This window comes from Canis lupus, chromosome 28 (genome assembly GCF_048164855.1).
Source record: "Canis lupus baileyi chromosome 28, mCanLup2.hap1, whole genome shotgun sequence".
In the NCBI taxonomy this organism is placed as follows: Eukaryota; Metazoa; Chordata; class Mammalia; order Carnivora; family Canidae; genus Canis; species Canis lupus.
The window spans coordinates 2,079,230-2,106,692 of NC_132865.1; the positions used below are offsets into that span (position 1 = coordinate 2,079,230).

Here is a 27,463-nt window from a genome sequence, read left to right on the forward strand (position 1 = left end):
CCGCCCGCGGGAAGTTCCCGAGGTCCGCGGGGACGCCCGTTCCGTGGCGGGGAGACGCCTCCGAGGAACCGGGTCAGGAGACGCGCAGCCCCTCCCCGAGGCCCGCCGCGCCCAGGACGCCCCCGGGTCCCGGAGCAGCCCGGCCGCCGGGGTGGGCGTGGCCGAGCCCGAGGCCCCGCCCCCTGGAGCTCGCCGCGGGACGGGGCGGCGGGGGGGCGGGGCTCCAGCCTCGGCCACGCCCACCCTGGCAGCGGGGCGGGGCGGCGGCACGGGCGGCGGGGGCCTCAGCCTCGGCCACGCCCACTCTGGCGGCGGTGGGGCGGGGGCGGGGCCTCGGCTTCGGCCACGCCCACCCGGGCTGTGGGGCGGGCCTCGGCCACGCCCACCCTGGCGGCGGGGCGGGGTCTCGGCTGGGCCACGCCCACCGGGCGGGCGGGGCGGCGGGGCGGCGGCGCGGGGCGCAAGGGGCGGGGGGCGGGGCGCGGGCCCGGCGGAGGCGCTCGTGCCCGGGGCTCGGGGCGTGTGGGCGGCGGCGCCGGTGCACGCGCAGGGGAGAGGCCGGCGGGCGGCCGTTGTGGGGCTCGACCCGCGGGGCGGGGGAGTCACCTGCGAGGGAGCGAGCGAGCGCCCGCCCGCAGGGTCCGGATCGCGCCGGCTGCGGGCCTCCTCCTCCTCCGCCTCCTCCGCCTCCTCCGCCTCCTCCGCCGCCGCCGCCGCCGCACACGCCCCGGGAGGCGGGGGGCAGAGTCCGTCCCGGAGCCCGGGGCCAGGAGGAGCCGGACCCCCGCCGCCGCCGCCGCCGCCGCCGCCGCCGCCCGGCCGGGCAGGCGAAGCCCGAGGTGCGTGTGCGCGGGAGCCCGGCCGGCCCGGGGAGAAGCGAAACTTTCCGGCGCTTCCCCCGCGGTCCCGGCCGTCTGCGGCGCGGGGAGGTGTCGTCGTCGCGGGCGGCGGCCGACGCCATGTTGGGGTCTGCGGGACACGGGGCGCTCCCGGCCGCTCCCCGCGGGCCCCGGGACGGACGGACCCCCGCCCGCGCCGCCGCCCCGCCCGAGAGGCCGCCGTCCGTCCGCAGGGGCCGCGCCGGGGGGCCGGGGGAGACCGGGGAGACCGGGGAGACCGGGGGCTGGGGGTCAGGGACCGGGGGGCGGGGGACCAGGGAGCTGGGGACCAGGGACCAGGGAGACTAGGGACCAGGGGGCTGGGGGGTTAGGGACCGGGGGGCGGGGGACCAGGGAGCTGGGGACCAGGGACCAGGGAGACTAGGGACCAGGGGGCTGGGGGGTTAGGGACCGGGGGGCGGGGGACCAGGGAGCTGGGGACCAGGGACCAGGGAGACTAGGGACCAGGGGGCTGGGGGGTTAGGGACCGGGGGGCGGGGGACCAGGGAGCTGGGGGTTAGGGACCTGGGAGCCGGAAGACCAGGGAGTTGGGGGCGGGGGGACCAGGGGGGTAGGGACCAGGGGGCTGGGGGGTTAGGGACGGGGGGGGGGACGGGAGGACCAGGGAGTTGGGGACCAGGGAACTGGAGGTTTGGGGACCGGGGGACCAGGGAGTTAGGGACTAGGGGGGCTGGGGGACCAGGGGGTTAGGGACCGGGGGCGTAGGGACCAGGGAGGTAGGGACCGGGGGACTAGGGGTGTAGGGACCGGGGAGCTGGGGAACCAGGGGTTTAGGGACCGGGGGTCTGGGGGGGCGTTGTGGGACAAGGGGGGTTGGGGACCGGGGGGCTGGGGGTTTAGGGACCGGGGGACCAAGGGACCAGGGGTTAGGAACCGGGGCGCTGGGGGACCAGGGGCCGGGCGGCGGGTTGCGGGCCGAGCGGGAGCGGCCGCGGTGGCGTCGTGGGCACGGAGTTGGCGGGCGGGACGTCGGGCCCTGGTGGTGGAGCCGGAGCGCCCAGGGCCTCGGGGCGGGGAGCGGGCTCCGCGGGCCGTAAGGCGCGGCTGGGAGCCGGAGCCGGAGCCGGAGCCGGCGGCCCCGGGCGGGTCGTGCCCCTCCGCGGGCGGCCGGGCTGAGGACAGAGTGGCCGGGCTCCCTGCGGGCCCCCCGCGCCCCGCCCCGCCCCGCGCCCGCCGGGGGAGCTGCACCTGCGCCGGGGGGGGGGGGGGGTCGGGGGCGGCGGGTCAGCCCGGGCCAGGGAAGCTGCCTCGTGTTTTTACCCCGCCCGGGCGCTGGCAGCCCCGAGGGATTAGGCGTGTCCCGGGCGGAGCCGGCGGCCCTGGGGTCCGGGTGACCGTGCGCCCCGCGCCGGCGCCGCGAGAAGGGCCTGGGCTGCGCGCTCCCCGGCACCCCGGGCTCCCCGGGCCGCAGGATAGACCCTAAGACACGTCCTGGACAACTTCCCGCCCTAGTCTAGAGGTGGGAGTGGAGGTCACGCTCAGACTTGGTTCCTAGTTGCCGTAGTTCTTTTCTTTAAGGCTTCATTTATGTATGTGCTCAGGAGAGACCCCGAGGGAGAAGCGGGCTCCCCCCCCCCACTGGGCCCGGCCGCCGGGTCACGCCCCAACCACGGAGCCGCCGGGGCCCCTAATTTCCTTAGTTCTTAAAAAAAAATCCTTTTTGTGTGGCTTCATTGTCAAGCAAACACCACGGTACACATTTGTTTTTCTGGATGAAGAGTTAACCGAGGAGTGAGGGGACTTAGCGAACTTCTTAAACTGAGCCGCCAAACCGGTATGTAAGTGAGGCCTGTAGGACCCTGAGCCCCTGGTTCTCCCTCCAGCATTGACTCCAGGACCTCGTCGCTGTTGCCCGGCGGGCTCGGCCTACCTGGTTTCCCCTGTCGTGGCTCTTCTCTCTGATTTTAGTTCCTCAGTTTACTTATTTCCCGGAGAGCCGATTTACAAGGAATCTTGTAGTGAACTTTTCACTTGAGCCTGTGCTTTGCGAAACCTCCTCTGGGCTGCTCTTACCCCAGCCCCTTCCTCTCCCCAAGACTAATCCACTGACCCCACTGCAGTCCAGCACGCACCACACTGGGCTGCCCCGGTACCTGCGGAGCCTGCTTAGCTTCTTCATCCCTCCTGTGTGGAGATCGGAGCGAACGCTCAGGAAAGCTTTGAATGGACGAGGACTCCTGTGTTCCTTGTAAATGTACTTTATGAATGTCTTATTAAATTGCCCTTTCCAGGGGAGCCTGGGGGGGGGGGGGGTACGATCAGTTAAGCGTCCAACTCTTGATTTCCGCTCAGGTCATGATCTCAGGGTCGTGAGATCGAGCCCCGGGTGGGGTTCCGCACTCAGCCAGGAGTCGGCCTGAGATCCTTTCCCTTCCCTTCTGCGCCTCCCCTCTGTACTCGCTCACATGCTCACACACACTTTTTCTAAAATAAATAAAATCTTGAAAATAAAATAAATTGCCCTTTCCGTGAGCATAGAAGTTAAATCTTTCCTAATACTTTTTTTCTTCTCTTCTTTTCCTTTTTTTGGGGGAGAATTTATTTTGCCAACTCAATGAATTTTGGCCTGGGAATACAGAATTTGAATGTTTATGAAATTTCCAAGTAGATAATAGATTTAAGTATAATCAACAAAGAAGAAGCAATGTGTCAATGAAAGAATAATAATTAGAAAGTGTGGGCAGCTCGGGTGGCTCAGTGGTTTAGCACCGCCTTCAGCCCAGGGCATGATCCTGGAGACCCGGGATGGAGTCCCACGTCGGGCTCCCTGCATGGAGCCTGCTTCTCCCTCTGCCTGGGTCTCTGCGTCTCTCTCTCTGTGGTGTGTCTCTCATGAATCAATAAATAAAATCTTTTAAAAAAATAATAATAATTAGAAAGTGTGAGTGAACCTATTTGTGCTAGATGGAAATAGATGTAATTCCTGAGGATAAATTTGAAGATCGTGTTTATACATTTAAGCTCTTTGATAGAACAACTCAATTTCTCTGTCAGTTATTATTTTGTCAGAATTATCTTAGAGTTTGGTTTAGAATGCCTTACTTAATGCAAAGCATATAAAAATTGCTTTTCTATTGATAAGCTTATCTTTGAGAACCTTCTTTGTACGCCAGCTGCATGCTCAATAGCAGTGTTCTTGTTGGCTTAACTGAATAAAGTATGCTTCGTAGATAGACTTTCAGAGTGCCGTGTCGGGTTGCAGAGCTCTCTAGGTGAAGGTGTTTACTAACTCTACAATGAGATTACTGTAGAATTTGTACTGTTAATTCCCTGCCCCCACCCAAATTAGTTTTCTCTCCAATACACAAACCACAAACTGGTGTCCCAATTTTGAGGTCCTGGGCAGGAAGAGAAGGCATTCAGATAGTTGCTGTGCGTGCTGGAGACAGCAGGTTGCAGGTAGGGTGGACTGGAGCAAACACACCTGTGTCCTAGCTCTGTGCCTTCCTGGCCTGTGACTCTTGAACGAGTTGCTTCATTTCTCTGAGCTTCACAGTGTGTGAGATGAACACACATACATGCCTCAAAGTGTTGTGAGGATTTACTGAAAGATGTTTGTGGGAGTGCTTGGTGCACAGTAGTTTTATTAGTAAATGAACAAAGTGGTTGTCCTTTACCTAGAATCATAGAATTTTAAAAAGGAAGCAACCTTTAGGGGCACCTGGGTGGCACAGCTGGTTGAGCATTTGACTTTTGGTTTAGGCTCTGGTCTGATGTCCGGGTGGTGGGATGAAGCCCTGCGTGGCGCTCCACGCTCAGCAGGGAGTCTGCCTGGGATCCTCTCTCCCTCCCCCCGCTCATTTGTGCACACATGCACTCGCGCATTCTCTCTTCCTCTCAAATCAGTAGATCTTAAAAAAAAAAAAAAAAAAAGGAAGCAACCTTTAGAAAGAAGTAATTTAGTTTTTCAAGCTTGGCTACACATTAGGATTCCCTGAGGAGCGTCTTAAAAATACTGATGCCTGAACTCCACCCAAGAACCAAGTCAGAATTACTGGGTTTGGGGGTCAAGGCATAGGTAGTTTTGCCTGCTTGTTTGTTTGTTTTAAAGCACCTGTGATTTTAATGTGCAGTCAAGTTTGAGAATCATTGATAGAACTGACTCTCCCATCTCCTTACTCTTCATTTTGTGGTTGAATAAAGTGCAGAGAGGTTAAGTGCCACCCAAGTTCTATCAGTCAGATGAGAAAGCATGTATCTGAGTCAGAGGAAAATGAAGGATGTAAGAGGTTGACGTAACAGGTACATTCATTTCAGACCAGAAAGGTGGGCCAGCTCCAGTGACTTCCACCTCCGCTCCACGTGAGCGGCCCACATGGATGACCGAGTTTTTTAACCTTTGTCATCGTTTGAACTGTCTCAAGGCCTAAACTCACCGGAGGTGTTGATTCAAGAGCCTGTGTTGCTGTTTTCCATCACACCTGATGAACCAGCTTTTTGTCCTCCTTGTCGCCTCCCAGGCTGTTTTCTGTCTTCTCTCCGGTGCTGAGCCTTGCAGTTCACGTTCTGTGAACTCCCTGGCACCTCGTGGTCCTCTCCTTGACCTTGGCTCTCTAGATCTGGTCAATTCTCAACTTGTAAATACCACCATTTCCTTTTCTGCCCAGCACCCCTGGAAAAAGCCACAGCTTCGGTGACTGTTGAGGGTTTGTTTTCCAGCGGCCTGTGTACTAGTTGCTCTCTGATCCTTTTCTCATCCCAAAGTTGACTCAAGTTGACTCCTTTTCTCTGTTGTGTTTTCAGTCTAACTCAGATTGCTAACCCTGATCTTGAAACGCTTGACCCGTAGAGATAAATTTGCTTCCTTCTAAAAATGATTAAGATTTTGTGCTGTGAATTTTCTGTTTTCTTCTTTGCATCAACTTTTTCATCCTTTCTATTTTTAGGTAGAATTATACTTAGTTCTTTATACTTGTTTCATTTAGACAATAGTTGGGGGAAATTAAAAAGATCTTTACTGTTTTTTCATATTTTTATCAATTGTACCTATAACTTTTTATTTGTACACCTAAATTTTTCTGTCTGTTCTTCGCATTTTGTTACTTCAGCAATGAAGTATTCTCTGTGTATGAGAGAATATGTGTTCATTATAAAATAATTAGGCAATTTAAAAATATTTTATCCTAGTACTTAGAGACAAGTGGCACTACATTTTTGGTGTATATATTTCCAGACTTTAAAAAAAAAGTTTATATTGCATGTGCTGTTTATTAATGTGAGAGAGGCAAATAATATATCATTTCACTTTTATTTCTTTGATTAGCACTGAGAACCAACATTATTCTATTTACTGGTCATTTTTATTTGTTGTTTTAGAAATTGCCGTTTGTATCTTAGCCATTTTTCTTTGGGGTATTTTCCTTTTTTTTCTTACTGGTTTAATTACTGGCTTAATATTATATATTAAAAAATATAGACCCGTTGTCATTTTTTTAAAGAATTTATTTATTCATGAGAGACCCAGAGAGAGAGAGAGAGAGAGAGAGAGGCACAGGCAGAGGGAGAAGCAGGCTCCATGCAGGGAGCCCGATGCGGGACTCGATCCCAGGACCCTGGGATCCTGACCTGGACCGAAGGCAGACGTTCAGCCACTGAGCCCCCCAGGCGTCCCCACCTTTCCTATGTTACAGATATTTTTCTTTAATGCTTTTTCCCTTCAGTGTTGACATTTAAAAATTTTATGTGGTAAAATATATTCTTTTAAGACATTTGGCTTTTTCGTGGTATAGTTAGCCTTTCCTCTCTATGGATAGAAATTTGGATTCTGTTTTTCATTATTAGAAATAGTTCCCTCCCCCTATTCCTCCACAAGACTTTTCTTTCTCAGGATAAGTTTCTGGTTAAAAATTCCAGGGTCAAAGGGCAGTGCTTTCTGAAGCGTTTTATTATTATACATTCATTACTATTAGTCTTCAATTTTTCCACGTGTTTCAATGCTTATTGTGACCTTTTGGCACAATAAGGTTATTTATTTAGTCTCTGAGACTTGTGAGACATGTGAAAGGAAAGCATGTTGAAAAGGTGCTTTGTGCTCTCTTTCCCTCCTTCTCTCTCCTCTTGCTGGTCTCTCGCTTTCTGGACGAGGCTTTCCCGCAGAGTTCAGTCCTTTGCCCTCTTAGTCCCTCCGCAGATCCCCCAGCAGGCCTGCCCCACTGCTCAGTCTCTCGGGCCTGGGGCTCCCTGGTGATGCCAGCATTTGTGTTTGTCTGGCGGATACCCTGAGGGTACTCCACGGTCCCTTCTCCCTCCTGAAGCAAAGCTAGTGTCTGCCAATGGCTTGTGCTTAGACCTTTGAAGTCCCCTTGCACTCACTTTTCCTCCGTATATTCTAAACCCTGTCCTCTATACCTCAGTACATCTCTCTTCCCCTTTTTATTTCTGCTGTCAGTTATTGTGACTCAAACAAACCCTCTGGGGGTTTGTTTTGTTTTTGTTTGCCTTCACTCTAGCTTCAGTGGTCTCTCCAGCCTGTCCTGTGTCCTGCTTTTGTGCACTGACTAATATTTTCCTATTTGAAAGCCTTAGTCTTCCTGTTCAGTGTCTGAGCTGTGTAGTCTCATGCATACTTTCTTTGCAGTTGGACTCTCCTGCGTCTTACCAGATTTCTGTTCTCCCGCTGTGCTGTCTCCTGGCCCTACTTCCTCCAGCCGGGGTGCGACTGTTCCTTCTCTGAGGCTTAGGTTTGTGCACCATCGTCTGTCCGCCTTGTCTCCCTCTCACCCTCGCCCCTAAACAGTTTGACCTGCTACTTTGACTTTAAGGCCCAGATTGAATTTCTAGTCATTTTACAGTTGTTTCTAGATGTTCCCCCTGCCACAGTTACCTCCTAACTAAACACTTTGCCCCTGGACTTCACTTCTATTTTATTTTATTATTTTATTTTATTTTATTTTATTTTATTTTATTATTTTATTTTATTTTATTTTATTTTATTTTATTATTTTATTTTATTTTATTATTTTATTTTATTTTATTTTATTATTATTTTATTTTATTTTATTTTATTTTATTTTATTTTATTTTACTTTATTTTATTTTTGTTTTTGGTTTGTTTCTTCTCTGCTCCTTTAGACTCAGTGCACAGATTTAAGTTAATGATATTCCTTAGCTCATAGCACCTGCGTGGGTATCACACTCTTTTCTTGTCTTATGTTTTGTTTTCTTTATCATTTATTCCCATCTTCTCTTTCCTGTAGACACACTCCCTAATATGTCACTCATGAATTACATGTAGTTTTATGCATGTAAACTTGGATTTATAGCTGTCTATAGGCTACTCGACTGACTGCACCTTCACAGAGATTGTTAGAGTACTTGTTGTTTCATTACCGCTTTGTACAGAGTAAATGGTCAACAAATGTTTGCTACGACTTCAAATTTATGGAAAACTAATAGTGGTTTTACTGGCTTCCCTATTGCTTAGACCAGAAACCTGTGGGTTTATTTCAGCTTTCTTCTTCCACTTGTAGTTAGAGCAGTCCTGACCTGATCTCTATTCTTTATTTTCCTGTTGCAAACTTCACTCTTACCAACTCATCAGACCACTCCTTCCAGAAGCTTCACAAAGAACTCTTCAGGAACCAACAAGATCTGGTCTTATTTTTTTCTCCAATTTTTCTACTAACTCCCTCTCACCTCTGCTGTCTCTGTACATGTAAATTTTCTTAACACACATTTTCTTGCAGAGCTTTGTACCTTTACCGTTGTTTTGCCTTTGAGGTTCCACTTACTCTTCACACTCGTTTCAAATGTTCAAATGCTACATTCTTCAAGCCATACCTTCACTCTTCCTTTTTTGCTTCCTTACCTCTTTGCTACTCTTTTTATCACAGTGCTTATCTCATTGTACTTTTATTAAAACTTTATGGTGCATGTCTTAAATTCCAGTGTCTCCTTCATTCTTTTTTCCCTCTAACACAAAGTGTGAAACCTTGCAGTGTGGTGAGAAGATTGTAATTGCTTTGTTAGGGATGTGATGGAATAACCAGCTCCACAGTAGTATTTATTTGGGCTTTACTAGCTTTACTTTCATTATTATACAGTGGTTTCTTTACAGCAGTCAGCACTGTACAGCTGTCCCTGTGCAGATACTTTTTGAAATGATGCACTTTTTTATCTAAATTTTGTTGGTGGTGAATATATGCATGCATCATCATTTTTTATTTGCTAACTAAACAGCTGTGCTTCTTGGCAAGAGAAGAAGTCATTTTTGTATATTATCATGAGATTGAATTCTTTTTTAAATAGGCTCTGCCGTGCTCAATACTTAGAATTCATAATTAGATACTAGTTAAATGCACCCGGACATTTGCTTGTAAATTTAAAATCTGTCAGTCTAGTGAAGCAATTGATGTGTAGGGTGTGGTTCCTGTTTTCTGTGAATACTAGTACAGATGTCGAAAATGAAGCCTTTGATTTTTGTCAAACTCTAGGTTGAGAAGCTGCTGCTGCTTTTAACTGCTGGTCATACTCAGTACAGATTCATGGCATATATATGTGCAAGCATTATTGTAGGTGCTTTAAAGAGCACAGAGTTGTTTCTAGGAACCTTCAATCTTTTGAGGGAAAAGCAGGTATACAAATCTTTATAAAACCTAGTAGGGCAGCCCGGGTGGCTCAGCGGTTTAGTGCCACCTTCAGCCCAGAGCCTGATCCTGGAGACCTGGGATCGAGTCCCATGTCGGGCTCCCTGCATGGAGCCTGCTTCTCCCTCTGCCTGTGTCTCTGCCCCTCTCTCTCTATCTCTGTGGCTCTCATGAATAAATAAATCTTTAAAAAAATAAAGAATAAAAACATAAATAAAACCTAGTAGAACATAAGTGCCATAAAGTGGTACAGATAAAATGGTATGAGAATTTAAAGATGAAACAATTATGAGGCTACTTAACTGACTGCATCTTTAAGAATTGGCAAAATTTCAGAATAGCGTGGTGAGGGGGAGGCGCATATTGGTCTCAAGAGGTAGGTGAGGAAACTCAGAGCATACTCTGGGAATAGCTGGTATTCTGGTTTGACTATAACAGAGAGAACATATAGAAAGAGGTAAAACTTGAAAAAGTAGACTAGGACAGGCTGGGGCTTGACCATGAAGGGCTTTGAATGCCAGATTAAGGATTTTAGATTTAATTTGGTTGGCCAGGGAACCTTTGGTTTTTGAATAGGGATTACCTGATGATGGTGTAGTTAAAGAATATTGATCTTGGAGCTTTTGGGTGGACATTCAATTCTTGATTTTGGCTTGGGCATGATATTGGGGTTGTGAGATTATACCTGCATCAGGCTCTGCACTGGGCATGGAGCCTGCTAGAGATTCTTTCTCTCTGTCTCCCTCTACCCACCCTCTCCCACACCATGTGTGTGTAGGCACTCTTTCTCTCTCTCTCTCTCTCAAAAAAAAAAAATTTTTTTTTAAATCTTGCTTTGTGTTGTATGCCTTAAGTGCTAGTTGAAATCTGAAAGTCTTGCTTAAAACTTGAGGTCAGGGTACCTGGGTGGCTCAGTCAGGGTCCTAGGATCAAGCCCCACCTTGAGCTCCCTGCTCAGCGGGGAATCTGCTTCTGCCTCTGCCACTAACCACATTTATGTGTGCTCTCTCTTGATTTCCCTCTCTTGCTTGCTTTCTCTCTCTCTCTCTCAAATAAATAAATAAAATCTTTAAAAATTTTTTTTAAATTTGAAAAGTCAAACTTGAGGTCCATATTCTTCATCTGTCTCCTACCTCTCTAAAGAGCTTTTGTAACTCCCAGGTCTTCTGGTTTTCCAAATTGTCTAAAATCCTCAACTGTGGCTTGGTTCTTACACACCTTGGTAAAATTACTCTATCAAACCTAACCTATTTGAAATTGCCTTTTACTGACACCCTAAATTAGTCACAGCTTTACTTTTCACTTCCTTTTAGCATTTGAATGATCACTTTTAGCATTTTTATACTTCATATGATAATTTCATTTTTTACTCTTATCAGTGGCTTTCCCTAAATACATGATAAGGTTTAGATAAGTTAAATATTTCTGTAATATTTATTTCTGAAGGTAGCAAAGTATAATAGAAAATCATGCATTTTTATAAAAACTAGCTGTGAGATAGTGGGAAAACTTTAACTGTATATGACTCAATTCACTTTTTTGTAAAATGTATGTAATTACCACTTAACAAAATTTAAATCATAAAAATAGTAAAATGTGGAAGTGCCTAGCACGTGTATAGATGTTGAGTAAATGTTCTTTTTCTTTTTTCCTTTTCTGGCTACACCTATAGAATAATGCATTTGAGTTTACTCTTCAATAATAGGCAGATTTGTCTAGGAGAGACTTTTTAAAAAATTACTATGGCTACTCTCTAAATGTGGTTCAAAATTTTGTTCAATTCTCTCAGTCCAGCTTATGAGTTTAAAATATAAATGCTCATCCCTTTTTTCTTCTTATCTAAGAAACAAACCGTTTTAAAAATCACTACTAATTTCTACAATATATGTTATGGAAGGTGTGTTCAAGATGATGGTATAGGAACTATACCCCCTGCCCATGGACTCACTGACTTTATAGCTACCTATGGAACAATTTCCTTTGAATAAGATCTGAAAACTAGCCAAACAACCCCTTCATAGCAGGCAGTAATAGAGCCACATTGAGACAGGTAGAAGAGGCAGATGTGCAGTCTTGCCAGAAACCCCACCTATTGTGGCAACACACATTCAAGATGGATCTCACAAATGGAGCCACTCCTTGAGAAGCTAGGGGTCTCTGCCCTGCTAAAGTAATTGTTACAAAGATGCTCACTGAACTTGAGAGAAGAATGAATATAATGAGAACTTCAACAGAGATAGAAAAATAAGAAAGTACCTAACAAACTCACAGAACTGAAGAACATAGTAACTGAACTGAAAAATACACTAGAGCTAGCATTCAACAGCAGACTAAATGAAGCGGAAGAAAGGACCAGTAATCTAGAAGTCAGGGCAGTGTAACTCATCCAAACAGAGTAGCCAAAAGAATTGTAGAAAATGAAGATAGTTTAAGGGACCTATGGAACATCAAGCAGAATAACATTTGCATTTTATGGGTCCCAGAGAGAGAAGAGAGAAGGAAAGGGGCAAAAAACTTATTTGAAGACATAATGGCTAAAAGCTTTCCTAACCTGGGAAGAAAACAGACATCCATATCCAGGAATCCCCGAGAGTTCCAAATAAAATGAACCCCAAAAGATCCACACCAAGAAACATTATAATTAAAATGTCAAAAGTTAAAGACCATCTTAAGAGCAGCAAGAGAAAAAACAACTGGTAACAAGATAAGGCATATTTTTCAGCAGAAGCTTTGCAGGCCAGAAGGGAATGTGGTACCATGTATCCCAAGTGCTGAAAGATAATAGCTTTCAACTAAGAATATTTTATCTGGCAAAATGATCATTCAGAATTGGAGAGGTAAAGAGTTTTCCTAGACAAGCAAAAGCTGAAGGAGTTGATCACCAATAAACCAGACTTATAAGAAATGTTAAAGGAACTTCTTTAAGCTGAAGAGAAAGGGCATTAATTAATAACAAGACAACACTGGAAATATAAATCTCACTGGTAAAGGTAAATATATAATAAAGACAGTAGATAAATTATTTATAAAGCTAATCCGAGGATTAAAATAAAAGTATTTTTTTTAACCTGTAACTGCAATAATCTGATAAAGGATACACAAAATAAGATGACATCAAAAACAAAACATGGGGGACACCTGAGTGGCTCAGTGGTTGAGCATCTGCTTTTGGCTCAGGGCATGATCCCAGAGTCCTGGGATCGAGTCCCACATCAGGCTCCCTGCAAGGAGCCTGCTTCTCCCTCTGCCTGTGTCTCTGCCTGCCTCTCTGCATCTCTCATGAATAAATAAAATCTTAAAAAAAAAAAAACTGGGGGTGGGGTGGTAAAGTGTAGAGTTTTAAGAATACATTTAAACTTAAGTTGCTATCAAATGGAAATAGATTGTTTTTTACATATAGGATGTTATATGTGGGCCTCATTGTAATGGCAAAGCAAAACTTATTAGGGATATATAAAACATAGAAATTTAGGCATAACACTGAAGAAAGTTATTAAAGGGGGAGAGAGCAAGAAAAGAAGAAAGGAACAGAGAAGAACAATAAAACCGCCAGAAAACAATTAACAAAATGTCAATAAGTACCTATCAATAATTACTTTATATGTAAAAGGACTAAATTCTCCAAAAGACAGAGCAGTTGAATAGGTTTAAACAACAACAACAAAGACCCATCTATATGTTTCCTACTAGAGACTCACCTCAGATGTAAAGACATGCACAGAAAGTGAAGAGATGGGAAAAGATATTTCATGCAGATAGAACCCAAAAGAAAGCGGGGTAGCTCTACCTATGTCAGACAAAGTTGACTTTAAAAAAAGACTGTAGTAAAAGAAAAAAGATAGGCATAGGCATTACATAATGATAAGGGGTCAATCCGACAAGAGGATTATAACATTTGTACATATTTATGCACCCCAACATAAGAGCACCTAAATATGTAAAGCAACCATTAAAGACCTAGAGGGTGAAACTGGCAGCAATATGATAATAGTAGAGGACTTTAATGCCCCACTTACATCAGTGGATAGATCACTTAAATAAGAAATCAATAAGCATCAGCTTAACTTATTAGATCAGATGGACGTAATAGATACATAAAGAACTTTCCATCCAAAAGCAGCAGAATACACATTCCCTTCAAGCGCACATGGAACATTCTCCAAGATGGATCATACGTTATCCCACAAAACAAGTCTCAAAAAATTTAAGAAGATTGAAATCCTATCAAGCATCCTTTCTGGACCAAGTAGTATGAGACTGGAAATCAATTGTAAGAAGAAAACTAGAAAAACGACACATATTTAGAGATTAAACAACATGCTACTGAACAACCAGTGTGTCAATGAAGATATCAATGAAGAAAAAATACCTTGAGGGGCTCCTGGGTGGTTCACATAGTTAAGTGCCAAACTCTTGATCTTAGTTCAGATCTTGATCTCAGAGTTCAGGCCCCACTGGGCTCCATACCCAGTGTGGAGCCTACTTAAATAATTTTTTTAATTAAAAAAAATACTTTAGCACAAATGAAAATGGAAGTACAATTTACCAAAGTCTATTATGGGCAGCAAAAACTGTTTTAGGAGGGAAATTCATAGCATTATAGGCCTACCTTAAGAAATAAGAAAGTTCTCTAATAATCTGACTTTATACCTAAAAGAAAAAGAACAAAGCCAAAGTTCGTAGAAGGAAGGACATAAAAGTCTGTGCAGAAGTAAATAAAAAAGAGGCTAAAGAGACAATAGAAAAGATCAGGGAAACTAAAAGCTGACTTTTGAAAAGATAAAATTGACCGAGCTTTAGCTAGACTCACAAGGAAGAAAAGAGAAGACTCAAATGAAAGAGAAGTTACAGCTGATACCACAGAAATACAAAGGATCAAAGAGACTACTATAAACACTTATACATCAACAAATTGGACAGCCTGGATGAAATGGAAAAGTTTCTAGAAATTCACAATTTTCCAAGACTGAATCATGAAGAAATAGAAAATCTGGATAGATTAGGTAAGGAGATCAAAGCAGTAATCAAAAGCCTCCCAACGAAAGCTCAGGACAAGAGGGCTTCACAGATGAATTCTATCAAACATTTAAAGAGTTAATACCTACCCTTCTCAAACCCTTCCAGAAAATGGAAGAGGAGGGAATGCTTCCAAACTCAGTTTACAAGGCCAGCATTATCTTTAGCAGAACCAGACAGGGGCATCACACAAAAAAATGTGGGCCAATATTCCTGTTGAACGCAGATGCAAAAATTGTCAACACAATATTAGCAGACCCTATTCAACACTATGTTAAAAGGATAATACACTATAGTTGAGTGGGATTTATTCCAGGGATGCAAGGATGGTTAAACATTTGCAAATCAATGTAATATGCCCCATTAACAAAATAAAGGATAAAACTCATATGGCAATCTCAACAGATGTAGAAAAAGCATTTGTCAAAATTCAGTGTATATTTATGACAAGAACTCTGAATATGTGGGTATAGAGAAAATATCCATCAACATAATAAAGCTATGTATGACAAGCCCAGAACTAAGATTGTACTGAAGAGTAAAAAACTGAAAGCTTGGGGGATCCCTGGATGGCTCAGTGGTTTAGTGCCTGCCTTTGGCCCAGAGCATGATCCTGGAGTCCCGGGATCGAGTCCCACATCAGGCCCCCTGCATGTAGCCTGCTTCTCCCTCTGCCTGTGTCTCTGCCTCTCTCTCTCTCTCTCTGTCTGTCTTATGCATAAATAAATAAAATCTTTTTTAAAAAACTGAAAGCTTTCCCTCTAAGATTAGGAAAAAGACAAGGATGCCTGCCCATTCTAATTACTCTTATTAAACATAGTTTTGGAAATCCCTAGTCACAGCAGTTAGGCAAGAAATTAAAGCTGTCCAAATTGGAAAGAAGTAAAACCCATTATTTGCAGATGACATGCTTTTATATAGAGAAAATGCTAAAGACTCTGCCAAATAAACTATTAAAATTAATAATTGCATGCAGTAGAGTTGCAGCATAGAAAATAAAAAATCTGGTGCATTTCTATATGGTAACAATAAACTATCAGAAAGAGAAATTAAGGGGTGCCTGGGTGGCTCAGGTGGTTAAGCATCTGCTTCCAGCTCAGGTCATGAACCCAGAGTCCTGGGATCCAGCCCCACATAAAACTCCCTGCTTAGTGGGGAGTCTGCTTCTGACTCTACCCCTCCCCTCTGCTCGTGTTCTCTCTCTGGGTCTCACTGTCTCTCAAATTAAGAAAATCTTCTTAAAAATTTAAGAAAACAGCCCCATTTACAACTGCATCAAAAAGAATAAAATACCTAGGAATAAATTTAACCAAGGAGGTGAGAGACCTGCACACTGAAAACTATAAGACATTGATGAAAGAAACTGAAGAACATAGAAATAAATAAATGGGAAAATATGCCATCTTATAGTTTGGAAGAATATTCTTAAGATCTCCATATTTCAAAAAGTAATGTACAGATTCAGTACCTTGGTTAGCAGTACCTAACCAAAATCCCAATGGTATTTTTCATAGACATAGAACAGTCAGTCAGTCCTAAAATTTGTATGGGACCACAAATGATCCTGAACAGCCAGAGCAATCTTCAGAGAGAAGAGTAAAATTGGAGGCATGACACTCCCTGATTTCAAACCATACTAAAAGAGGTGAGAATATGTAATGGGAAAAGGACAGTCTCTTTAAAAAGTGGTATTTGGAAAACTGGACAGCCATATGCAAAAGAATGAAATGACAGGTCTGTCATATACCATACATAAAATTCAACTCAAAATAGATTAAAGACTCGAATGTAAGACCTAAAACCATAGAACTCCTAGAAGAAAACATGGTAAGCCCTTTGACATCCATTCAACAACAATTTTTTTGGATCTGACTCCAGTATCAAAGGGAACAAAAGTAAAAATAAACCAGTAGGTTTAAACAACAAAAAAGACCCATCTATATGTTGCCTGCAAGAGACTTCAAACTAAAAAGCTTCTGCACAGCAAAGGTAGCCATCAACAAAATAGAAAGGCAGCCTACTGAATGGGAGAAAATAGTAGTAGCAAATCATATATCTGATAAGAGATTTATATCCAAAATATATAAAGAACTCTTACAACTCAATAGCCAAAAAAAACCAATCAATTTGAATAAAAAATGGACAGAGGATCTGAATAGACATTTTTTCAAAGAAGACATACAGATGGCCATCAGGCTTGTGAAAAGATGCTCAGTATCATCATCAGGGAAATGCAAATGAAAACCACAGTGAGATATCACCTCACACCTGTTAGAATGGCTCTCTCTATATAAAATGGGATAGTGCTCAGACATAAAAAAGAATGAGATCTTGCCATTTGTGACAACATGCATGGACCTTGAGCATGTCATGCTAATGAAGTAAGTCAAGTAGGGACAGTATTACATGATCTCACTTATAATTGGAACTTAAAAAAGCAAAGATGAACAAAAAAAATTATAAAATGGTGGTTGTCAGGAGGATGAGTGAAATGGGTTAAGGGGTCAAGGAGAACAAACTTCAGTCATGGGAAGGTATAGCATGGTGACAGTAGTCAATGTTGTGCACATTCTAAAGTCAAGACAGTAAATCTTAAAGTTCTCACCACAAGAAAACAAATTTGTATGGTGACACTTGGTAACTAGACTTAACTGTGGTGATCATTTTGTGATGTAGACAAATGTCAAAACATTGTGCACCTGAGGCTAATATGTTATATGTTAATCATATCTCAACAAAAGAATACATGTTGTGTACTTGGTTGTCATAGTGGCAGAAATCCTATTGGAAAGGGGAGAACAAAACTTTGTCTCTTCTTGATGATGGGAGAAGTAAAATATACTGGAATTAGAATTTTAAAAATTACTTTAAAATTTAGCAAATTAAAGTATTCTTTGCTTTACCATCCTAATACCTTATTGAAAATCTTACCTAGAATTTCCTGATTATGGTTGTTATGCTTACTATACTATAGAACTTTTGAATATGAGAATGGTCCTGTCCTTTGCATACGGTAGGCACACAGAATAGTTGTTGATTTGACTTACCTGTATTAGGAGAAGGGGTAGTTTGCCTTAATACCTTTACATTTGCCCAGGGAGGATGTATCTCTGACAGTTTGTTGCCTTTTTTTTTTTTTTTTTTCCTCTTCTTTCCTCACTTTTCTGCTTGTCTCCCTTTTCTGTAGTCTCAATTCAGCAGTTAACCACAGATTTTAAAATCTGGATTGATACAAAGACACAATCAAAATTTTGATTGAAAATTTGTAGCCAAGTCAGGCTTGCAGTAAACTAGAAACATGGCCCAACTACAATCAGAATTTATTACTTTAAAGACAGAAGATGCTTTAGAGATTACTTTATTTAAGGCAGTGACTGCCACTGCTTCTCCTTCTCCCCTCCACCTCCCTAGCAGTTAAGGTAAATTTTTTGAGCTGTGTTATTGTAGTGCCTAAACTGAGACTAGAATCCAAGTCTTTTGGTTCATAGTTTATTGGTTTTTCCAACTATATTGCATGGTCGAATATTGACATTCACTGATCTCAGATGTCATGGGTACATGTAAGAAATTAATTAGATGATTTGTTTTGTTTTAAACTCAACTGTAAAGAGGAGATAAGAAGCTTTGATTTTCAGTAAGAATTGGGCCATAGTATTCTGTGACAGCTGGGCTCTCTTCTCCATTGTAAATGGTACTCTGTCTCTTTTTTAGAAGAGTTTTTTGCCTCTTCTAATGTTACATTTTTAACAGGTGGTAGATGCTCCACTGGAAAACATTCAGAAACAAGATGTTACCGGAAGCCTGGAGTGGAGCTTGGACAATTCAAATGCAGCTCTTGTCCACTATAGTTGTGAAGGAGATAACTTGAAACTTTGGATTAATTTTTTAAATGAGTATACACATCTAGCTTTATAAAATTTAAAGGGGTTTTTTTGTATCCTTTTTCCATGGTTCTTATATTTTTAGCTATGAAATAGCACTGCCAGACACTGTTCACTGGACAAAGGGGAAGTCATTTGGAAAATTGGGGATTTATAGAATTCTGTGAAATGACTGGACATGGGGGAGAAAAGACAGAATTATCAGGAATTTTCTGATCAATACTAGTAACAAATTAGAAAATATAATGAGGGAAAGATTAGATTCAAAATAGCAACAAAAAATATGAAATACCTGGGAACCTACTAAAAAATGTGTAGGGGCTCCCGAGTGGCTTAGTCGGTTATGCATCTGATTCTTGATTTCAGCTCAGGTCATAACCTCAGGGTTGTGAGATCAGGCCCCAAGCCCCAGGTCAGGCTCTGCACCCAGCGTGGAATCTGCTTAGGATTCTCTTTCTTCTGACCCTCTCCTCCACCCCCACCCCCCAAAAGTGAAATGCGTAATTGTCTTGTGAGAAGAAACCTGCAAAATTATTGGGCCACAAAAGAAGAGATGAAACCTTGGGAAGAGATACTATTAACCTGACTAGGAACAATAAAGACTTACAAAGATGTTGGGGTCCTGGTTGGCTCAGTCATTGGAGCATTCAGCTCTTGATCTTGGGGTTGTGAATTTGAGTTCCACATTGGGTGTAGAGATTATATACAAATAAAATCTTAAAAAAAAAAAAGCTTGGGCATCTGGGTGGCTGAGTTGGTTAAGTGTCTGCTTTTGGCCCAGGTCATGACCGCAGGGTCTGAGGCTCAAGTCCCGCATCACATTGGCTCCCTGCTCAGTGAGGAGTCTGCTTCTCCCTCTCCCTCTGCCCCTGTACCCTGCTTATGCTCTCTCTCTCTCTCAAATAAATAAATAAAATCTTTGTAAAAAGCTTATGAAAATGTTAACTTAGGCTAAATTAATGTATGGGTGTAGTATGAGTTACATAAAAATTTTAGTGGATTTTGTTTGTTCTTTAATTTATATATTGTAAATGAAAAATGGTTCTGAATGTTAGCTGCACATTAGAATTACCTGGGGAGCTTTAAAATATTCCAGAATCCAGCGGCACCTGGATGGCTCAGTCAGTTAAGTGTCCAACTGTTGGTTTTGGCCCAGGTTTTGATCTCAGGGTCCATGTCAGACTCTCCGCTCAACAGGGAGCCTTCTCTCCCTCCTGCCCCCTGTCCCCTGCTCATGTTCTCTCTCTCTCAAATAAATAAATAAATCTTAAAAAAAATTACATAAGATATTCCAGTATCCAGCCATACTTCCTATATTGCAAACCAATAAAATCTGAATATTTTATTTTGAAGGAGGGGCCTAGGGATCAGTATTTCTGTAACCCTTTATCATCAGAGTCCATTGGCTTCCATTTTGGTTTTTGAGTTTCTATTTTAAGTAGTTCAAATTATTTATAGTAATTGATATTTTGTAACTTATTATTTCTTAGAGATCTGTAAAACAAAAAGGAAAATTACTAAAAAAATAGAATAAAATTCATTCTAGCTTGCAGTCACTATCTGGGGTCATAAGACATGTATAAATCTACAGTACAGAATCTTACTGACCTTACTTTTCTGTATTTTGAAGCTGTTCACTATTTCAATGTCCTAAGAATTATTTAACCAAAAAAAAAAAAAAAAATGGATGACTGAGGTCATTGGCTAGAAGGATGATACAAGGATAAAATAAATCATCAGTATTTATCATCTTTCAGTTTTATTGTGGCATTGCCCAAAGTACTACATAATCTTTCAAAAAGATACAAAAAAAGTTTGGAGATATTCATCCTTTTTGTTTTCTCTTTTTTTTAACCCTTCGTTTAACATATTTGAGAATTTAGATTTTTAAATTTTCATTTTCTATCATTAACTGCAAAGAAAAAAATCAGAAAAGTTAGACATTTCAGAGCTACCAATCAGAAGATGAGTATAAAGAAACAGCAACACTTAAACTAATAATGTTGGTGAATCATTTTAAGTAAAATCTCAGGCTTAGTGTTCAGATGATTTTCCTGATGAGCTTTTGCAAACTCAGAATCATTAAACAGTATTCCTAAAGACAGAAGCGAATGTATTACATATTGATGCATGATAGCTTATGAGCAATTAGTTGCATTCAAAGGGTGATTTTTTTTTTTTTTTGGATATATATACATCAATAACGGGGAAATGTGGAAAAAGAAATTTTCTATGTTTAAATTTTTATAAACATTGTTCTTAAAGTCATTTTTTCTATTCCTTTATTCTCATTTCTATAAAGTAGTCATAAAATGGTTTAAAATATTAAATATAAGGAGTAAATAGGACTCAGTAAATTGCAATGGCTATTTTTTCTGGTATACTGAGAATTAAAGCTCTGTGGTTGCAGTGTGCAGCTAGGGTTGAGAACCACTGTTCTATGGAGACTTCATCTGGACAGATAAACAGAGGAGATTAGGTAAGACTTTTTTTTTAAGATTTTATTTATTTATTCATAAGAGAAAGAGAGAGATGCAGAGACACAGGCAGAGGGAGAAGCAGGCTCCACGCAGGGAGCCCAATGTGGGACTCAATCCCGGGTCTTCAGGGTCACGCCCTGGGCCGAAGGCCGCTGAGCCACCCAGGGGTCCCCATGGGTAAGACTTTTTTTAAAGGTTAAGTTATGGGAATATAGCCTAGATTAGTCTGACCAGGTGCATGGTACTCACATAAGAATAAGAAAACAGGTTAATGGATTTGACCAAACAGCCGAGAAGCAGATGTTAGAATATATAAGAGTTTAATATAAAGAATGTTGTAGGGATCCCTGGGTGGCGCAGCGGTTTGGCGCCTGCCTTTGGCCCAGGGCGTGATCCTGGAGACCCGGGATCGAATCCCACGTCGGGCTCCCGGCATGGAGCCTGCTTCTCCCTCTGCCTGTGTCTCTGCCTCTCTCTCTCTCTCTCTGTGTGACTATCATAAATAAATAAAAATTTATAAAAAAAAAAAAAAGAATGTTGTAAATTCACAGATTAGATTATTAATACCATTAATAAATGCTACCACTTGTTTACTATGTGCTGATGAACATTTTACACACATTATCATTTAATCCTCTTCCTAACATAGTTGTCGCTGCTATTATTGTTCCCATTTACAAGTGAGGAAACCTGAGGTCACATGGTATTTGGTGATTCTGAAGCAGTTGCTTAGTTCTTTTAGAATGTAAATATTTTTTAAAAAAATATTTTACTTATTTATTCATAGAGACAGAGACACAGGCAGAGGGAGAAGCAGGCATCATACAGAGAGCCTGACATGGGACTCGATCCAGGGTCTCCAGGATCACGCCTGGGCTGCAGGCGGCGCTAAACGCTGCGCCACCGGGGCTGCCCTAAAATGTAAATATTTTTTAAAAGGGGGGACACTTTTAAAAACTACATCAATAAAGTTCAGATGGATAAAAAATATAAAGCTCATTTCCTAAATATAAATAATAAATACAGGCATTCCCCACCTTTTGAACTTTGCATTACACCACTCACTTTTATGAAAGACCTACATTAGTACCTGTTTTTGCCAGCTGAAAGAAGCCCAAAGAAGTTTTTTTTTTTTTTTTTTTTTACTTTTATGGAAAAAGGTGAAACAAGCAAAAATAGTGTCTGTTTTGGGGTACCTGGCTGGCTCAGTCACTGAAACATGCGACTCTTGATCTCAGGGTTGAGATCAAGCCCATTGATCAAGATCTAGCCCCATGTTGGGCACGGAGATTACTTTAAAAGACATACTAAAAAAGAGAAAATAGTGTTTGTTTTGCAGTGAGCCATTAGAGAGGCAGTGCATACCCTGAGCAGCAGGAGTGGCACCACCAAGCTCCTTTCCTGGAGCTCAGCATCTGCACATCAAGCTGTCGTAGTTTTGACTGCGTCTTTGATAAAGCATCTATGTTTTATCTTGATTTATTTTTGTATATCCATTAGCAAGATGTGTCCTAAGGTATCAGAAAAGCCTAAAGTGGGGGGTTTTGGGGGTCTGGGAACACTCAAAAATTTTTCTATGTAAATTAATGGGGATTTAAAAGGCTTTTTTTGCTTTAAGCCTTTCGGCTTACAAAAGGTTTCCTAGGAATGCTCTACTTTCTGATAGCAGAGGCAACCTGTAGCAGGTGCATCTGCTCTCTGGATAAGGAGAGCTTAGGAGTAATGGAAGAAAAATCGCAAAAGAATATATTGGTAAGTTTAACTAAAGAAATAAAACTGCTTCTATGTCAAACACCATAAAATTACAGCTTAATATACCAGCTTATTACAGCAAAGAAATAAATGGGTTTATAGCCTTTCTGTGTAAAACACTCTCATATAAATTAATAAACCCTAAATATACAAGTTTAGAAATATACAGGGTCAATAAACACATGCTAATGTTGCCTTCACTAGACAGCTATGAAATAAAAGATTTCATTAAACTAAAAGTACTGTATTGTTCTTTGCTGTCTTAGGACCTTTGTCTGTAGTATTAGTTCCTCTGTATGGCCGACTCCCCATGCTTTAGGACTCCGTGTATAGCAGCATCTCAGTGAGGCCTTTGAGAATCACTCAGTTTTTCCTAGTTTGGTGACACGTTGACTTCCTTCTTGGCACTTCACCTTTCAGAATCACCTGTTGTTCGCTTCCTTGTTGGCTTCCTCCAGTAGATTCTGTGCTCTGAGAGGAAAGGAATATGGATGCCATCTAAAAAGTATTCAATAAATGTTGGATACATTAAAAAGAAGTAAATGAATAAAATGAGATGCCATTTTTGAAATTTATCTTGTTTACTTATATTTTTAAAGAAAAATATGTGAGACGAGATGGGATGGGTACAGTCCTTGTGCTGCCTGGTACGTTGGTGTTACGCTTCAGAATGGAAATTTTGTAAAAGGTAGCAAGAGCCTTAAACATTCATGCCTTTTGACCTAGTAATTTTTCTTCTTGGAAACTGTCCTAAAGAAGTCATCTCTGCCAGAGAATGCGGAAGCTTTCGTCTTACCTCTTCCTATGGCCACTGGTATTCCTTCCTAAGAAAAGTAGGCAGAAATCTAATTGGGCCTTGTCTTCTCGTTGTCTTCTGCTTCCTCTCTGTGCTGCTCAGTGAGTAAGTTATGCAGAGGGCACACTGCGTGGCCTGGCCGAGTGATCTTGTAATATTGTCACAAAAGCCTTTAAAAGAGGTCAGTGTGCTGGTGGTAAATTTGGGTGTGGGGGAAAGCAGAGGCCCTGAGCCAAAGGGTAGTACCCTCATCCAGTTTACCAGAGCAGCTTGCTTTGGGGTACCCAGCAGTAACCCAGCTAAAAGTGGTACTTTGAGTTCCCTTTTGGTAACTTCTCTTCTCCCATCCCTGTCTATGCCCTCCCTGCTGGACACCCAGCTATCTCTTTCCTATGTGTGTGTTGGGGGGGCGGGGAGGACGCATTTTTGTATTCCTGAGGTGGGTTTTTTATTTGTTTGTTGTTGTTGTTGTTGTTGTTGTTGTTGTTTTAAGCTCAGTGCTTCCCTTCTTCACATCAGACACATACAGAAAATATTTTAGGACCAACAGGGATAACGGAAAGTTCTGAAATTCTTCATGCTCATTGTTTTTCCAGTGTAGGTCACAATCCATTAGTGAAAATCAATCAAGTGGACCGTGACTATGATTAAAAGAAATGGAGATAATAGAATACATTATTTATAGTTGAAAGAATTATATGAGTATGTATTTGTAACCTTGCGGTATGAAATGTACTCTTTATGTGGGTCACTGTCAAACTTTGAAAGCTATTTGTTCTAGCCAAATACCACTTAATGATGCACAAGCTTTTCTTTTGTTGCGTCATTCTTAAATGGGACAAGATTTATGAGCAGAAATTCAGGCTTAATACATTGCAGAATTTGCAGAACGAAACATTCAAGAGTCTGACTAAATATATCATGATGACCTATTATTTCAGATTATTTGCTGAATCTAGTATTCTCTTCTTTCTTCTTTGTAGGGTTTGCTGTAAAGGTCCAAGGGTCAGCAGTAGCTTTCTTAGTTCTTATAGAGTCAGTGGAGCCGTAAGGAGTGACTGGTGTACCCTAATACACTGGTAATGGCACCAAGGGATCAGATTGGAGCCTTAGTTCTGTGACAGCCTTGGGCAGAGTAGTTAACTTCTTTTTATCTGTTTACTCATCTATAAAATGGAGCTAATAAAATGCATACCTATTGTAAAGTTGCCGTGAGTAGGACATACTGTATTGCATTCAAAGTGCTCAGCTGGTTACTGGACTCCCAGTGAGTAGAACTACTTCGGGGCTGTTCTGCATTGAACGTTATTGAATCTCTCTCCGTGTGCCTTAGTTTCTCCTTCAGCTCACATTTCAGCTAATACTAGCTTCTTTGGGAGATATAAAAACTTCTGTAATTACTTCATCGGAAATTGAGACCGTTAAAATCAGAAGGTAATAAATGTGAAAAGTACTGTCCAATTTAGATGGTCCTAATTCCAGTAGCGGCAACAATAGGGAACTGATTGCAGTGCACACGAGCTGACTAATAACTCTGTGTCCAAAGGAGTAGATTCTGCAGTTGATTTTGATGGGAATAAATAAGTACTTTCCGTTCCCTAAAAGTGTGAAGCTCTTTCTACCCTAGGACCTTCACAGTTACTCCTTTTGCTTGAAGTACCCTTCTCTGTCCCCACACCTGTCCATATGTGTAGTCCCCACTTACCCGCTGAACAGTTCCGCTCTAGAAAAGCCTCCCCTGACCATCCAGTCTGAATAGCTTCCCAGCTAGTTTTTGTAAATCATTTTTAAAATTCGTAACATTGACTTACTATTTTGTTCTCAATTTTGTTTTCTGTTTCACTCCTGACCAACTAGGGTGTAAAACTTGAGGAACAGGGACCTTGCTCATGTTGTATATTTTTTCCCTGCACTTAGATCAGTGCCTAACAGAGTGAATACTTGTTGGATGTTTAAAGATAGCGTAAAGTGTGAAAAATTATCCATGATTGTACTTCTCAAAGGTAAATAACAGTTGTTGACACCATGGTATATACTTTTTTAATTTTATTTTCTGTGTGTATGCTTACGTGTTTGTTCACAAGTGTCTGTGATTACGCGTTTATACTATATTTCATTGAATCTAAAGATGAACATGGTTTAGTATATTTTATGTCTCTGAAATTGAGATGTCATATAATCAGAGGTATGCCGTGAGGTAACTAGCAGCCTTTCTCATTTCCAGTGGCACATAAAATGAAGATGTGTCTTAAGGTCTGTAGCATCTTAGATTTGATGAAATGCGATATATATTTGAAACAAATGAGATTATGATGTTCCACTCTTTCCACGCCTAAATATCTTGACCATTTTCCCATATCACTATATTTAGATCTATCTCCTTATTCCCAGGTATCTAGCATATTATGGGTTATCATAAATTGTCCAACCAGTTCCTCATGGTAGACATTTGGAGCTTTTCCAGTTTTGTGTGTGTGTGTGTGTGTTGTAAACCATGCTGTGTTGGACATCCTTGTGCACGTCTTCATACACTCAACTGGAATTTCTTTTGATAAAACACCTAGATCAGTGAGTACCCGTATCTTCCGTAGTGTATAAGGGCACCATTTCCCTGTATCCTCAGTAGTACTGCGCCTGAGGAAATTTTAAAAACTTTTGTTAATCTCGTAAGTGAAAAAAATATCCTAATGTCATATTATCATTTCTTGGGTTATGAGTGGGATTGAGCCTCTTTTTGTGTTTATGGACTGTTTTTATTTCTTCTTCCATGATGCACAGTGTGTAGGACAGTAAACCTTTAATTGGCTGGCATGTTTGGTGTAATTAGAAAAAGAGTCATAGTTTGGAGCCCTGTATTATCATATAATTTCTTGGGAACAGCTTTCAGGATAGAGCCTACCCTTGTGGGGAGCAAAGGGGCTTTATAAGGACCCATGATTAGAGGAGACAAATTCAGGAATAATCAGAATCTTTATAGTGGAGGCCAGAAAAGGGTACAGTATCATCAGTTTGTGAGTTGAATACTGGAATTTAGACTATGCTGTTAGACTTTAAATGTTCCTCTTCTCTTGAATATGACTTAGTTGTGGTAGTATTAGGTTAGTAGGTCTGAAATAGGACACAACTCAAGGACTTGAATGAAGTCACTGTTGAATCTAATGATTAAATCTGTGACCATTTAAGAGTAGATTCATAGGAGTTTTTTACACAATGCCAAAACGTTGTCAACAATTTTGAACACCTTTGCTGTGCCGGCGGGGGGGGGGGGGGGGGGGGTCAGTTTCAAAGGTAGATTGCAGATGGTCTATCTTGTAGGTTCCATTGCAGCCTTTAAAGGAGACAGATTTCAATCCTTTGGTAAGAATGAAGCCAGAAGGTATATGGAATGTGAAGAGCACAGAGGAAGGTGTTTAGTCTAAATGAATTTAAAAGAGGGTCACCTGGGGGGCTCAGTGGTTGAGCATCTGCCTTCAGCTCAGGGCGTGACCCCAGGGTCCTGGGATCGAGTCCCACATCGGGCTCCGCGCAGGGAGCCTGCTTCTCCCTCTGCCTGTGTCTCTGCCTCTCTCTGTGTCTCTCATGAATAAACAAAATCTTTAATAAGTAAATAAATATGTTTAAAGGAGACTCCTGGCTTTGATACACTCAACTGGAAGTGAGTTAGTCGATAACCTAAACTGAGTCCTAAAGGATCAATAAGAGTTAACTGTGAGTATCAAGTAGTAAAGGATACGACAGCATGAGAGAAGGCATGTGTAGATGAAGTGGACTGTGAGGAGTAGAGTTTTCTTAGAACATAAAGTTTGAGCTGAAGAGTGACTTGATGAGTCTGGGAAGGTAAGCAAGAACCAGATAACGAACAGCCTAGTGTGCCATGCTTGAAAATCTGCATTTTGTAGGTCAAGGAGAGTTCTTTTGAATAATGACATGGTGAGATTTGCATTTGAGAAATCACTGCCTGAAGACTGATTTAGGGGGCAAGACCAAAGACACATTGGCAAATAGTTCTGGTAATCCAGGTGAGAGGATTAAGGCTTTAGCTCATTGGGAATAG

At 42.3% G+C, this 27,463-nt stretch overlaps 1 protein-coding gene across 2 annotated transcripts in view; it reads left to right on the forward strand.

Annotated features, from left to right (window-relative positions):
• The first annotated feature begins 636 nt into the window (after positions 1-636).
• Positions 637-27,463, forward strand: part of PLEKHF2 (pleckstrin homology and FYVE domain containing 2) — a 29,873-nt gene continuing 3,046 nt past the window's right edge. Inside the window, exon 1 of one of the 2 annotated variants that reach the window (XM_072803845.1) lies at positions 637-839. The gene's annotated coding sequence lies outside the window, so the exon portion shown is untranslated. Of the gene's footprint in view, positions 840-2,384; positions 2,674-27,463 lie in introns of those variants that run through there. The other variant, XM_072803846.1, reaches the window with a different exon arrangement.